This window comes from Schistocerca cancellata, chromosome 2, assembly GCF_023864275.1.
Source record: "Schistocerca cancellata isolate TAMUIC-IGC-003103 chromosome 2, iqSchCanc2.1, whole genome shotgun sequence".
In the NCBI taxonomy this organism is placed as follows: Eukaryota; Metazoa; Arthropoda; class Insecta; order Orthoptera; family Acrididae; genus Schistocerca; species Schistocerca cancellata.
The window spans coordinates 776,763,698-776,777,751 of NC_064627.1; the positions used below are offsets into that span (position 1 = coordinate 776,763,698).

The 14,054-nt window shown below is 44.1% G+C and overlaps 1 non-coding gene across 1 annotated transcript; it reads right to left on the reverse strand.

The window, feature by feature from the left end:
• Nucleotides 1–13,672: 13,672 nt before the first annotated feature.
• Nucleotides 13,673–13,746, reverse strand: Trnat-ugu (transfer RNA threonine (anticodon UGU)). Its single transcript has one exon. It is a non-coding gene; the product is annotated as a tRNA-Thr (tRNA).
• Between the last annotated feature and the right edge of the window lie 308 nt (nt 13,747–14,054).

Consider the following 14,054-nt stretch of genomic DNA (forward strand, 5'->3'; position numbering starts at 1 on the left):
ACTTAAACCTAACTTATCTAAGGACAGCACACAACACCCAGTCATCAAGAGGCAGAGAAAGTAATCACTACACATTTATTACACACAAATCACTTTACACCTACATACATACTCCGCAAGCCACCGTACGGTGCGTGGCGGAGAGTAATTTGTCCCACTACTAATCATTTTCTTTCCTGTTCCATTTACAAATATAGCGTGGGGAAAACGACTATCTATACTCCTGCGTACGAGCCGCAATTTCTCTTATCTTCGTGGTTATTACACGAAATGTAAGTTGGCGGCAGTAGAATTGTTTTGCGCTCTGCTTCAAATGCCGGTTCTCTAAATTTTCTCGACGGTGGTTCTCGAAAAGACCGTCGCCTGCTGTTCAGGGATTCCCATTTGAGTTCCAGAAGTATCTTCATAACACTTAATGTTGTTCAAACACACCAATAACAAATCTGGCAGCCCGCCTGTGAATTCTTTCGGTGCCTTCCTTTAATCCGACCTGGTGCGGGTTTCATACACTCGAGCTATATTCAAGAATGGGTCGCACTATTGTCCTATATGCTGTATCCCTTACCGGCGAGCAACACTTTTCTAAAATTTTCTCAATAAACCGAAGTCGATCATTCGCCTTTCATACTACAATCGTTACATCCTCGTCGTACTTAATACCGCTTCGCACCCTTACGCCAAGATATTTAGTCGACGTGACTGTGTCGAGGAGGGCAGAACTAATACTACACGTATATTCGAAGATTGCTGGTTTGTATTTCCTACTCATGTACATCATCACATCAGCTACAGTCACTCAACGACGATACCTTCACGTACACAGCAGCTTCCTCAGCAAACAGCTGCAGACCGTTGCTCACCCTGTCCGCCAGATCATTTCTCTACGAGGGACGTTCAATAAGTAATTCAACACATTTTTTTTAAAGCAGGTTGGTTTTATTCAGGATTTCAGTACATCATATAATTCCCCAGACTTCTGGTTACCACACGGTATTTTTCAACATAATCTCCGTTCAATGCAAAGACCTTCTGCTACTTTACTGGGAGGGTCTGTAGGCCCACAGGGTACCACTCTACTGGACGACGTCGGAATCAACGTCTTCCACATCTGCATCTACATGTACATTCATAGTTCGCAGCTCGTGGTCGTGCTGTAGCGTTCTCGCTTCCCGCGCCCGGGTTCCCGGGTTCGATTCCCGGCGGGGTCAGGGATTTTCTCTGCCTCGTGATGACTGGGTGTTGTGTGATCTCCTTAGGCTAGTTAGGGTTAAGTAGTTCTACGCTCTAGGGGACTGACGACCCCAGATGTTAAGTCCCATAGCGCTCAGAGCCATTTGAACCATTTTTTTTTATCACGAGTGGATGAATATCCCATTTTTATTCCGTCTTCCAAAGTTTCTAGTGGCTTTTCTTATGGCTCTTAGACTCGTAAAATAACGTCTCAGGTATTTACGCTAATACGTGGCGTATTGCTGTTGCCTATCGTATCGGATGGTAATATAAACACAAAAGGTCGGCTGAATCGTATTTACAGGTGAAATACCGTGTGCTCAAATACTGGTCATTATAGTACGTTTGAGCATAATATGTGTTTTGGTAGTTTATTATCACCCAAATGGTACTTGTTCGATTTAACCTTCCACGTCTCCACACGAGTTCGTTAAAGAACCGTCAGTTCTAGTATAATATATTTGTCCAATGAATACCCGTTTATCATCTGCATTTCTTCTTGGTTTAGCAATTTTAATGCCCAGTAGTGTATTTAATCGACGTCATTGTGTCGAGGAGGACACAACAAATACTACACCAATATTCGAACATTGCGGGTTTGTTTTTCCTACTCATGTACATCATCACATCAACTAGAAATTTTGTCTGTGTCATTTTCTATGCTCCTACAGTCACTCAACGACAATACGTTCACGTACACAGCAGCATCATCAGCAAACAGCTGCAGACTGTTGCTCACACTGTCTGCCAGATCATTTCTCTACGAGAGACATTCAATGAGTAATTCAACACTTTTTTTTTGTAAGCAGGTTGTTTTTATTCAGGATTTCAGTACATCATATAATTCCCCAGACTTCTGGCTACCACACGGTATTTTTCAACATAATCTCCGTTCAATGCAAAGACCTTCTGCTACTTTACTGGGAGGGCCTGTGGGCCCACAGGATACCACTCTTCTGGTGGGCGTCGGAATCAATGTCTTCCACATCTGCATCTACATGTACATTCATACTCCGCAATCCACCTTGTGGCGCGGGAAAGAGGGCACCCCGTTCCACTACTGGTCATATCCTTTCCTGTTCCGCTTACAAATAGAACGAGGGAAAAACGACCGTATGTGTGCCTCCGTACTAGCCCTAATTTCTCTCATCTTATTTTCGTGTTCCTTAACCGAAATGTATGTTGGACGCATCAGAATCATTCTGCAGTCAGCTGCAAATGCCGGTGCTCTAAATTTTCTCAATAGTGTTCCTCGAATAGAATGTTGCCTTGCCCCCAGAGACTCCCATTTGAGTTCCCAAAGAATCTCCGTAACACTTGCGTGTTGTTCGAACATACCAATAAGAAATCTAGCAGCCCGCCTCTGAATTGTTTCGATGTCTCCCTTTAATCGGACCTGGTACGGATACCAAACACTCGAACAGTACTCAAGACTGGGTTGCCATAGCGTCCTACATGCGGTCTGCTTTACAAATGAACCACTCTTTCCTGAAACCCTCCCAATAAATCGAAGTTGACCATTCACCTTTCCTACCACAATCCTCACATGCTCGTTCCATTTCACATCGTTTTAAAGCGTTACACCCAGATAATTAGACGACGTGATTGTGCCAAGGAGGACAATACTATTACTATATACGAACATTACGCGTTTATTGTTCCTACTCATCAGGATTAACTTACATTTTTTAACATTTGGAGCGAGCTCCCATTCATCATATCACTAGAGATTTTGTTAAAGTCATCTTGTATCCTCCTACAGTTACTCAACTCCGACACCTTCCTGTATACCACAGCATCATCATCAATCAACCGCATACTGCTGTCCACCCTGTACGCCAAATCATTTATGTAGTCGTATATAGAGAATAATAGCGGGCCTGTCACACTTCCCTGGGGGCACTCCTGATGATACTGTTGTCTCTGATTAACACCCGCCGTCGAGGACAACGTACTGGGTTCTATAGCTTAACAAGTCTTCGAGCCACTCACATACCTGTGAACCTGTTCCATATGCTTATACCTTCTTTAACGGTCTTCATTGGGGCACCGTGTCAATAGCTTTCCGGGAATCTAGAAATAAGGAACCTGCTAGTTGCCATTCCTCCGCAGTTCTCACCTTAATCTGTGAGACAAGTGCATGATGTGTTTCGTACGAGCGATGCTTTCTAAAACCATGCTGATATTTGGACATAAGCCTCTGGTTTCAAGAAAATATATAATATTCGAACTCAGTGTGTGTTCAAAGATTCTGCAGCAAACCGGTGTTAGGGATAGTGGTCTGTAATTTTACGGATCTGTTCGTATCCTCTTCCTGTGCACATGAGTCACCTGCGCTTTTTCCCAGTCGCTTGGGACTTGGCGCTGGGGGAGAGATTCACGACAAATGCAAGCTAATTAAGGGGCTACTGCCGTGAAGTACTTTTCGAAAAACCGAACTGCGATTCCATCCGGACCTGGTGATTTATTTGTTTTCACCACCTTCAGTTGTTTCTTTACGCCAGGCATGTTTATTACTGTGTCGTCCATACGGGAGACTGCTGGATGGTCAAACGACGGTATGTTTGTACAGTTCTCCTGCGTGAATTATTTCTTGAACGTGAAACTAAAACATTGGCTTTCGATATTCTTTCTTCTACTGCCACACCAGACAAATCAATAAGTGGCTGGGTGGGAGTCTTAGATCCACTTAGCAATTTTGCATAGGGCTAGAATTTTCTCGGTTTCTTTGCCAGATCGTTTGGTAAGGTATGACGGTGGTTATATGCTTCGCTCATAGATCTTTTCAAATACATACAAATCTCTACTAACCTTTGCTTGTTGTCGTTTTCGCGTTCGCTTTTAAACGTAGAGTCCAACAGCCTCGGCTTCATCAACATTTTCCGAAACTCGCTGTTACACAATGGTTGGTCTCTTCCGTCCTTAACCCACTTAGTAGGCGCATAATTCTACAGAATACGATTGACAATTTGCTTAAACTTTGTCCATAATTCCTCTACATCCATCTTACTGAAACTAAGCGATGTCATTTCACTGTCTAAGAGAGATAGTAACAACTGCTTATCTGCTATTTCTGACTGAAAAACTCTGCTAGACTTCTTAACTGATTTATTATCTTTCATAACCATAGTTGCTAAAATGGTGACTAATCCCCGTTTTTACGAGTATAGTGATGTTGTCGATAAGGTCCGGCCTATTTGTAGCTACAACGTCTAAGACATTCCCATTGCGTGTGGGCCGAGCGAAGTAATTATTCAAGCCAGTTTTCAGAAATCGCTTTCAAAAGTACTTCACATCACTGTCTCTGCCCCCTGCAATGAATTCACAGAGATCCCAGTCTATACTCGGTAGATTAAAGGCGCCTCCAACTAGTAAGTAATGCATGACCTGGGCATTTACGCTCTACTGACCATAGACATTCTTTGAATGACTCTAGAAGTGTCACAGCACAGTCGGGTGGCCGGTAAAAACATCCAGCAATTAGCTTGGTTACATCTACGCGACCAGATAACTTCACTATCACTCAACTTCGACCTCAATAGAAACAATATTTTTGTTAACTGCAATGAACACCCCCCTCCCCCTCTGTGGCCATTAATCTGTCTTTCCGATATACGTCCATGATCACTAAATATCTCAGAGCTATCCACTTCGGGTTCAGCCAGCCCTCGGTCCCGAGAATAATTTGAGAGCGAGAACTTCCCTAGAGAACAGTAAATTTGTGAACTTTGTTACGTATACTTCGGCACGTTACTGACAATATTCTGACAGTCGAAGTGTCGTTACTCTGAACGCGGTCTGGCTTCCCTTGCTGCGTACCGACTGGCGAGTGTCCATCAGAGTATCTCAAACTACTGCCTAGCCTAAAAAACCGTAATGTGCACTCCACAAGTATTCTGCTGCCCGAGTAGCTACTTCCTTTGTGTAGTGCACCACTGACCTACCAAGGGGAATCCTATCAATCCGCAACCGAAAACGCAGGTATAGAAATCTGCAGGCAAGACGATCACGGAGTCAACGAATCCTTTGGCTGAGTACCCTCCACTCGGATCCAAACCAAGAGACCCCGAACAATGCTGCAAATTTCGAGCTCTGCTCGCACCCCAGAAGTCTTCACCGCTTCCTCCAGCCGCCCGTATCAACTGAGTATGGCCTCAGAACCAAAAGAACCAGTGCGACGGACGTCGTGGTTGCCGACGTGGAGCCACAACTTGCAGACGGCTACACCCTGCACTCTCGACAGCAGCAGACAACGCCACCTCTCAGGCAGACACACCGAGTGCACATTGACTTCCTTTCCAGCCCTGAACACTATCTGCCTGAGGGGTTGCATAAGGTGCCTAACGTTGGAGCTCCCAATAACTAGTAAATCCCCCCACCGTGTGCCTTCTCGGATCCTGCTAAAAGAGCGGCCACTTGTCCATTCACAGGGTGAATGGACGATGCCAAACAACCAGAATCCGCATTGGCCCTCCGCCTTGAGCGGCGTGAATGCGTTACCACCCGCCACTCACTCTGCTATGAGGACGGATTCACTACGTCGGGTACACTAGGAGGTGCTCTGGTAACAGAGCCCATGGGCGAAACGATTGACACCTGTGCCGTCCCATACGACGCGTCCGCGTCAGATTCTCCACCATCGCTGCGCACCGAGGCAGCAGCTTGAAAGTAACTGACCGCAGCCAAACGCATTCGTGAAATGCGGTAGCTCCTCCTGTGTCCACCACAGCAAGCACATATCCTACTCATCCTAGCAAGGCTAACTGAAGTAAACTATAAAAGCAGACAGAATACTAGACATATAACTTGCTATCCTCCTGATGCGACACCAATGGACGCCGATGCATCAGTGAGCTATGCAGCTGGCTGATCAGAAGAAGGGAAAACTGCACTACTGGCTCCCAAAATTTACACTTACAAAATAGTGGCGTACCCCTCTTAAACGGAAAAATGCACGAAATTTAATAAATATACTACGAGGAAAAGACAGAAAACAATTTACTGCTCTGTAGATCTGTATCAGGTGAGAGCTGGAACATCACCGACTGGCTTACTATATATAAAAGAAAGAGCAACTGCTATGCTACAGACCGAATGAACTGAAAAAACACACCCGAAATTTAGTAAATATACATGCTGCATCAATAACCTCCCCATCACTCATGCACTGCTTCCAGCGGGGTGCATCAATCCTTCGTTGGACCAAACAGATGAAAGTCTGAAAATGCGAGATCCGAGATTCAGTGTGGATGGGAAAGAAGAGTCCAATCAAGTTTTGTGAGCTCCATTCGAATGCTCGTACTTGTGTGGAGCCTTGAATTGTCATGGAAAAGAAGAAGTTCATTTGCATTTTTTGACGACGAAAACACTGAAGTAGTTTCTTCAATTTCCTGAGGTACGCCTCAGTGTTAATCGTTGCACCTCGAGGGAGGAGATAAAACAGAATAACCTCTGTAGACTCCCAGAAGGTCGCCGTGACTGTACCGGCTGAGGGTGTAGCTTTGAACTTTTTCTCCGGAGGATGGGTGGATTGTCGTTTTGTTTCCTGTTCGAAGCGATAAACCCATGTTTCATCACCTGTGACGATGTTCGACAAAAAATTGTCACGGTCAATTTTGTGACGCGCAAGCAATTCCGCAGAGATGGTCTTTCGTTGCTCTTTATGATCTTCTATTAGCCGGCGAGGAACACAGCAGGCACACACCTGTGAGTACCGCAACTGGTGGCTGAGTGTGCCAGCACTAAACACAAAGACGCCCAGTTCAGCAGCGAGGTGTCTGACTCTGGTACGTCGATCACCTCGAATGAGAGTGTCCGGACGTTCCAACACTGCAGGAGTCACAGCTGTGTGCGGCCGACTAGCGCGCGGGAGATCAGAGAGCTTTGCGCGAACTTGTTCTGATGACGACAGACGCCTAGACCAACAACTCATCGTGCTTTTGTTCACTGCCAAATCTCCGTAGACATTCTGCAAGTGTCTGTCGATTTATGCGATGCTCTCGTTTTCCGCCAAAAGAAACTCAGTGACAGCTCTCTGCTTGGGGCGCACCTTCATTACAGACGCCATTTTGGAGGCTACCTGTAGCGCCGTCACCAATCAGAACTTCACGAAACCATAGGGGTTGAAGTGGGAATATTCGATGATGTCGTACAACTAATTCCGCATTTTTAAACCGAAACTGGGCGAGAGAAAATGTGTTGCGTTACAATAACAGCGGTCCTATCACATTTCTCTGGGGCACTCGTGATGATATCCTTGTCCCTGATGAAAGCTCGCCGTCGAGGACAACATACTGGGTTCTGTTACTTAAGAAGTCTTCGAGCCGCTCACATATCTGGGAATACATTCCGTCTGCTCGTACCGTCGTAACAATCTGCAGTGGGGTAGCGTGTCAGACGCAGTGTAACATGTGATAAAAGGGCTAGCTGCATTTCGTATGAGCGATGCTTTCTAAAAGCTTTTCCATCTCAGGGAAACTTGTTGTATTCGAACTGAGAATATGTTCAAGAATTCTACATCAAACCAATGTTAAGGATATTGATGTGCAATTTTGCGGGTCCATTCTTTTACCCTTCTTATACACAGGAGTCATCAGCGCTTTTTTCGATTCGCTTGGGACATTGTAATGATCGGGAGATTTGCGATAAATACAAACTAAGTAAGGGACCGTTGCCGTATAGTACAATTTGTGATACGAAATTCTAAGCAGCGACTAGATAATCTGGTGCAGGCTGGTGAATATACTCACGTTTGTTACCTGATTTTCTTGAAGCTCTGTGGGTGAAAGTGTTCCATCAGTTTTACATTGTCGAGGCTATAAGATTTCAATTGAAATATCGGAATAAAAAATAATGTAACTAATCTATTCTCGGAAAACGATGGAACATGTTCAACATAGAGAAGAGCGTTTGGGATGAGGTGTTGATGAGTAATATTTTCTGTAAACAATAATTTGCCTGAGTAGTATAAACTATAGCATGAATATAATAAATGTATTTTTGGGCTTTGAAGCCACACTGCATGCAGCCTGTGGAATATCTGTTCCAGGATGAGAGATACAGTCTCGAATTTTGTAATACTGTCTTGTATTCTTTTACCCTATCTTTACAGATAACTTGATTGTAAACTGCTCAAAGCATTTTTACACCACCTAGCATTGTTAACGTTAATTCGATCAGAGACACGTTTATCAAAAACCTTTGTACCAGAAGAAATAGTTACAAAGAACCACATTTTTAATATAAGCAAAAGCAAAGAAACTTAAGAATTCAATCACCAATCGTGAATGGTACCAAGCGGTTTGTGGGCACTTTTCAGTCTGTCAGCATGTCTGGAAGGGTTATTTCAAGCTTTGAGCACCCAGCATGAGATGGCCGTCAGTGCAAGGACGCCAGGACAGAGAGACGGCCACTGCAAAGCAGCGGTGTCGGTGTCTCAGTGCCTGCATGGCTACGTGAGACTGCTGGGGTAGGAGTCTCGCAGGCGGTCTAAGGTGTGAGTGCGGTGGAGATTCAGAAACGGAGCGAGTATGAGTCTGATGTTGAGGGGTGCATACCTCAGGAATCAAGGCGTCGCTCTCACGTCAGTGCTATACGGGCTTCCTTCCTTGCATCCCGCTACAATCGCTCGAGTATGACGAGTCTGAGAACAGTGAAGCTGCGGCCGCTTCATAATCGCCGACCCGTTCCATCTCACTGATGCGTGCAGAGGTGTGGGAATGGTCTTGAGTTAGTAAAGAGGCTGAGCGCCCGTCCACAGCCCGGTCTCTTGCGAGCGTACGTTCCTCTGAACACTGCTGTGATAATAATGTTCAGCTGCTACATTCCTGCCAAGCCTTTCTGCAGTTTTGCAGAAGGAATATGCAGCTTCCCGTACTCCCTCGTTCAAGCTCAGTGAGGTGTTGATAATGGCGTCTTTGTTGTCTTAAAGGCATTCTTGATTAACATCAATTCACCAAGTACAATTTCAAAGGCAACTGACAGTCACGACTCTGAAAGCCTTCATTTAAAGCAACTAGCCCGAAATTTCTATGGCATCATCTTTCTGATGTACGAGGCGTATTTTGTAAGTAAGGTCCGTTTTGTTGTAGACACTAGTAGTTCGCGCGCATACCGCAACGAGCGCGTGCGTCGTGTACCGGCATGCCTCGGGAACAACTGTGCTCAGTTTCAGCTCTGTAGTTAACCTGTACGGTTCTGTTCTGTGCTTTCAAAATGTTTAAGATACGGTTTTTGTCAGCAAGGAGCCTGTCCGCTGCAGAAATTCATCGGCAGGTTTGCAAAGTGTACGGTGATACTGTTATGAGTGAAAGCAAAGTGAGTAAGTGGGTACGAGAATTCAAAGATGGCCGTGACAAAGTCCACGATGAGGACCGCTCCGATCGCCCCTCTTTGATTACAGTGATTACAGACGATTTGGTGGCTTAAGTTGAAGCGAGGATTCGTGAGAACAGGCGCTTCACAGTAACAGGTGTCTCAACCGAATTTCCTGATGTGTCGAGATCAGTACTTTACAACATTGTTTCTGAACACCTACAGTTTAAGAAACTGTGCTCCCATTGGGTCCCGAAGCTCCTAACAGAGGACCACAAAAACCAAAGATTTGAGTGTGCGATGAAGTTCTTGACCCGTTATCACAAAGAAGGTGATGGCTTCTTGAGTCACATCGTAACTGGAGACGAAACATGGTTTTCGCATATCACGCCCGAATCGAAGCAACAGAGCATGGAATGGAGACACACACACTCGCCTGTAAAGGTGAAGGCCAAACATACTCTGTCCCAGCGCAAAATCATGGCATCGGTGTTTTGGGATAGGCACGGTGTTTTGTTGGTCGACTTCATGCAACGAGGGACCACTATCAATGCAGAAGCATACTGCCAAACCCTGAGAAAGCTACGCAGAGCGATTCAAAACAAAAGACGCGGCATGCAGAGAAAGGGAATTGTCCTTCTCTATGACAATGAAAGACCTCACACTGCAGGTCAGACCTGCGATTTATTGGACAGTTTTGGCTGGGAAGTTTTAGACCACCCACCTACAGTCCTGATCTTGCAACGAGCGATTACCATCTGTTCCTCCACCTAAAACAACACCTCAGTGGCAGCCGTTACAATGATGACGACGACGTGAAAACGGTCGTGAACTCTTGGTTATCGGAGCAGGTGGAAAGTTTTTATGAAGAGGGTATTTTAAAATTGGTTGAGAGGTATGATACGTGTTTGAACAAACTTGGCAACTATGTCGAAAAATAGAGTGAAGTATGTACTTTCGGAAAATAAATTTAGTTTTTTGAAATAACCTTTCGTTGTGTACTTATGTTCAAACGGACCTTACTAAAAAGAAAAAAAAAAACCGCCTCGTAGCAACACGCCTACCAAGTTCTGTTTATGTCACACAACTATTTCTTGATGTTATTCCTTTCTCCGTCAGTTTTCATTCACGCATCTACATACATATACATTCATACATATATTTACATACATTCATGCATACATATATACATATACACATATACATCAATATAAAAGAATATATAAACTGAACAATATTCACAGGTAACTGTTCCGTCATAGTATTGATATATAATATCGTCATGCCCAACGGTTGCTTATGTAGCCGGTAATGCCGGGAGTCCTCGGTTATCAATGCAAACTTGTGTTCTCGTCTTCCTTTCTAAGCTAGTATAGTCTACTTCTCCAAACAACAGACTGGAGTTTTCAGTCAAACGGACAACGGCAGAGACTGGCGAGTCGAATTCCCTAGAGTTCCAGCCAGGAGACCGGAGTGTGTTGGATGCAGGAGGCATCCCAGCGCGTGCTGCGAAACCAAGACCCCCTTGCAGGAGCCCAGGTTCGACTGATGTTGGCCTGCAGCGGGCCCCAGCTGGAAGGTGCCAATTAAGGTCGCGGCGGCAACTAGTTCTGTTGATTTTGGCTCGTCTTGGAACACACAAGCAGCAGAGTGTTGCCTGGCTTCCGGCTTGTACAAATATATTTCAAGTTTCGTCTCCTATTACGACGCTGTACAATGAATCTAAATTTCCCTGCTCGAATATTTTGAGTATTTCGTTACACCCGTTAACACGATCCTATCCCCAAGCTCCCTCCAAACTGTGCGGGGTTCATCGCGACGGATCTTTCTCACAATTAAATGTTCACCCAAAATCGAATGTACTGCAGTCTTCAACATGCCTCAGAATGCCTGTGTTTAACGGTAAATTACATGCAGATGTTCTTCATTCATGATGCAAACAGTATCGATGTATTCTTGGTACAACAATCGATGCGGTCAGCGTTTGCGAAATTCATCTCTGACGTAAATACGATTGCGACTAAACTTGGGAAACTAAATCTAAGCCGCGTGGGTTAGCCATGCGGCCTGGGACGCATTGCCACGGGTCGCGCGGCTTGCCCCGTCGTAGTTTCGAGTCCTCCCTCGGGCATGGGTGTGAGTGTTGTCCTTAGCGTAAGTTAGTTTAAATTAGATTAAGTAGGGCCTAAGCGTAGGGACCGATGACCTCAGCAGTTTGGTCCCACCGTCCTTACCACAAATTTCCGAATTTCCAAAACTAAATGTAAGCAGTAATTTATGAAGAAGGTTGATTACCAGTAATTGAACGAAAGGATTCACGCCATTCTTCTTAAGTCTTTACGAAAATCGTAAAACTTCATCCAACAATGATTGCGACGTCGAATGATAACAGCTTGGTTTTTGGGTGATATGTGCACCATGTACACTAGATTCCATAATACATTCAGAGGTACAGGAACTTTCATTCAGAAAGATCCTGCCCAAAGACATCGATTACAACGGAACATTACGACGAGGAAAGTTCACTGGCGAGCTGTTTAAGCCCTTCAAAATAAATAAAGCTTTAACACAGATTGTAAGCTCATCTCAAATCCTCTTCAACTGTATATGGGAATAAACAGTACGAAATTGGAATTAATAATTAAAGGAATACCAAGTATCACGAATAAAACTAGGAAGAAGTAAACAATGTTAACTATCTGCCATTCGCGGATGACTGGAAATGTCTGGAAATCCAACAGACTCAGAAGTATGGCCAGTGTCTTGAACAGAGAGACGGCATTAACTTTTCATAACTGGGATTCACAGTCACGTAAAATTATTTGAAAGACATCATGTTTACGCCAGTGTCTTAAAATTTTTATTTCCACTATTGCAATTTCGGCGTTAGGCCATAATCAAGTGCAGATGTTTTGGCTTTAAGTCATGTCAACTTTATACACGCTGACACATTTATATGTCGTTGTCATTTATTGTTAGCAGCGTTACGAATGTATATAACAGTAAATGACAAAGACATATAAATGTGTCAGCGTGTATAAGTTGACATGGCTTAAAGCCAAAACATCTGCACCTGATAATGGGCTAAGGCCGAAATTGCAGTGGTGGAAATAAAAAGTTTAACAGTCACTGGTGTAAACATGATGTCTTTCAAAAGATGGACAGCAGCTTAAGTTTACGAATTTCCGCATAGGAAACTAAACTTTTTACCAAAATAAAACTCTAGGAATAGTTTTATTAATAGACATCGCCAACATAAAAAAATTAAAAAGTTTAAGTGTCTAAGAAACATAACTCAAGAAAACGTATCATAAAAGTTTTCCATAAATGAAATGAAATGGAAAGAACATATGCTATACCGAACACTATTTACAATAAAACGTGCGTGTAGAATATGTGCAGAAATAAGAAATTAGAGCACAATACCGAAACCAAAGTGCCTCTACACAGAAGTGTGTCCAACACAGCATTACAGATTATACGATGTAAAGAGTATTTGAGAGAAGAATAACAAGGAAAATTTTATGCCCACTGAGAGAAACACGTAAATAAAACATTGAAAGAAGAACGTAAGTAATGAGGAAAAGTAGACAGGTGTTTTATTGGACATTTTCATACGAGTGGCGTTCAGTAAGTAATGAAACACTTTTTTTCTGAAAGTAGGTTGCTTTTATCCAGGATACACGATATTATCCCCACCTCCTTTGAGTACAAAACCTTATTTCTCAATATGATCTCCGTTCAATCCGACGGCTTTACGCCTCCTTACCAGGAGAGCCTGTATGCGCGCATGATATAACTCTTACTTTTCGTCCTCGGAGCCAACGTCTTGTTGCAACAATAACTTCCCATCATCCATATACCGCTTTCCGCGGAATGCATCCTTCATTGGGCCAAACAGCGAGAATGTGGAAGAACAGTCCATGAAGTTATATGAGCTCTTTTCGTGTGCGCAGAGTTGTGTGAGTTCTTGCGTTGCCATGGGGAAGGTAACGAATACGCTGAAGTCATTATTTCAGTTTCCCGAGGGTAGCACAATACACTTCACAGTTTAAATGGTAATTGATTGAAACCTTCAGCTGCCGACAGGTGTTGTTGATGTACCTCGATGGGAACAGCTGAAAATGTGTGCCCCGACCGGGACTCGAACCCGGGATCTCCTGCTTACATGGCAGACGGTCTGTCCATCTGAGCCATCGAGGACACAGATAAATAGCGCGACTGCAGGGACTTATCCCCTGCGCGCTTCCCGTGAGACCCACATTCCCAACTGTCCACAATCACACACGTGATGTTCCTAATTGATATTTGCCCATCCACTCATTACTCGCGCTAGGGTGACGATTCCTATAAGAGTTCGGGAAACCTGTGCGCATTCGCACAGACGAAGGTCAATTGCCGGGTAGCCATTTAACTATATATGAAGATAGTAACTGTTATCGAAAGAACAGCTTCTCTAGAATAAATGATAATTGGTTGAAACCCTACAGTCGCGCTATTCATCTGTGTCC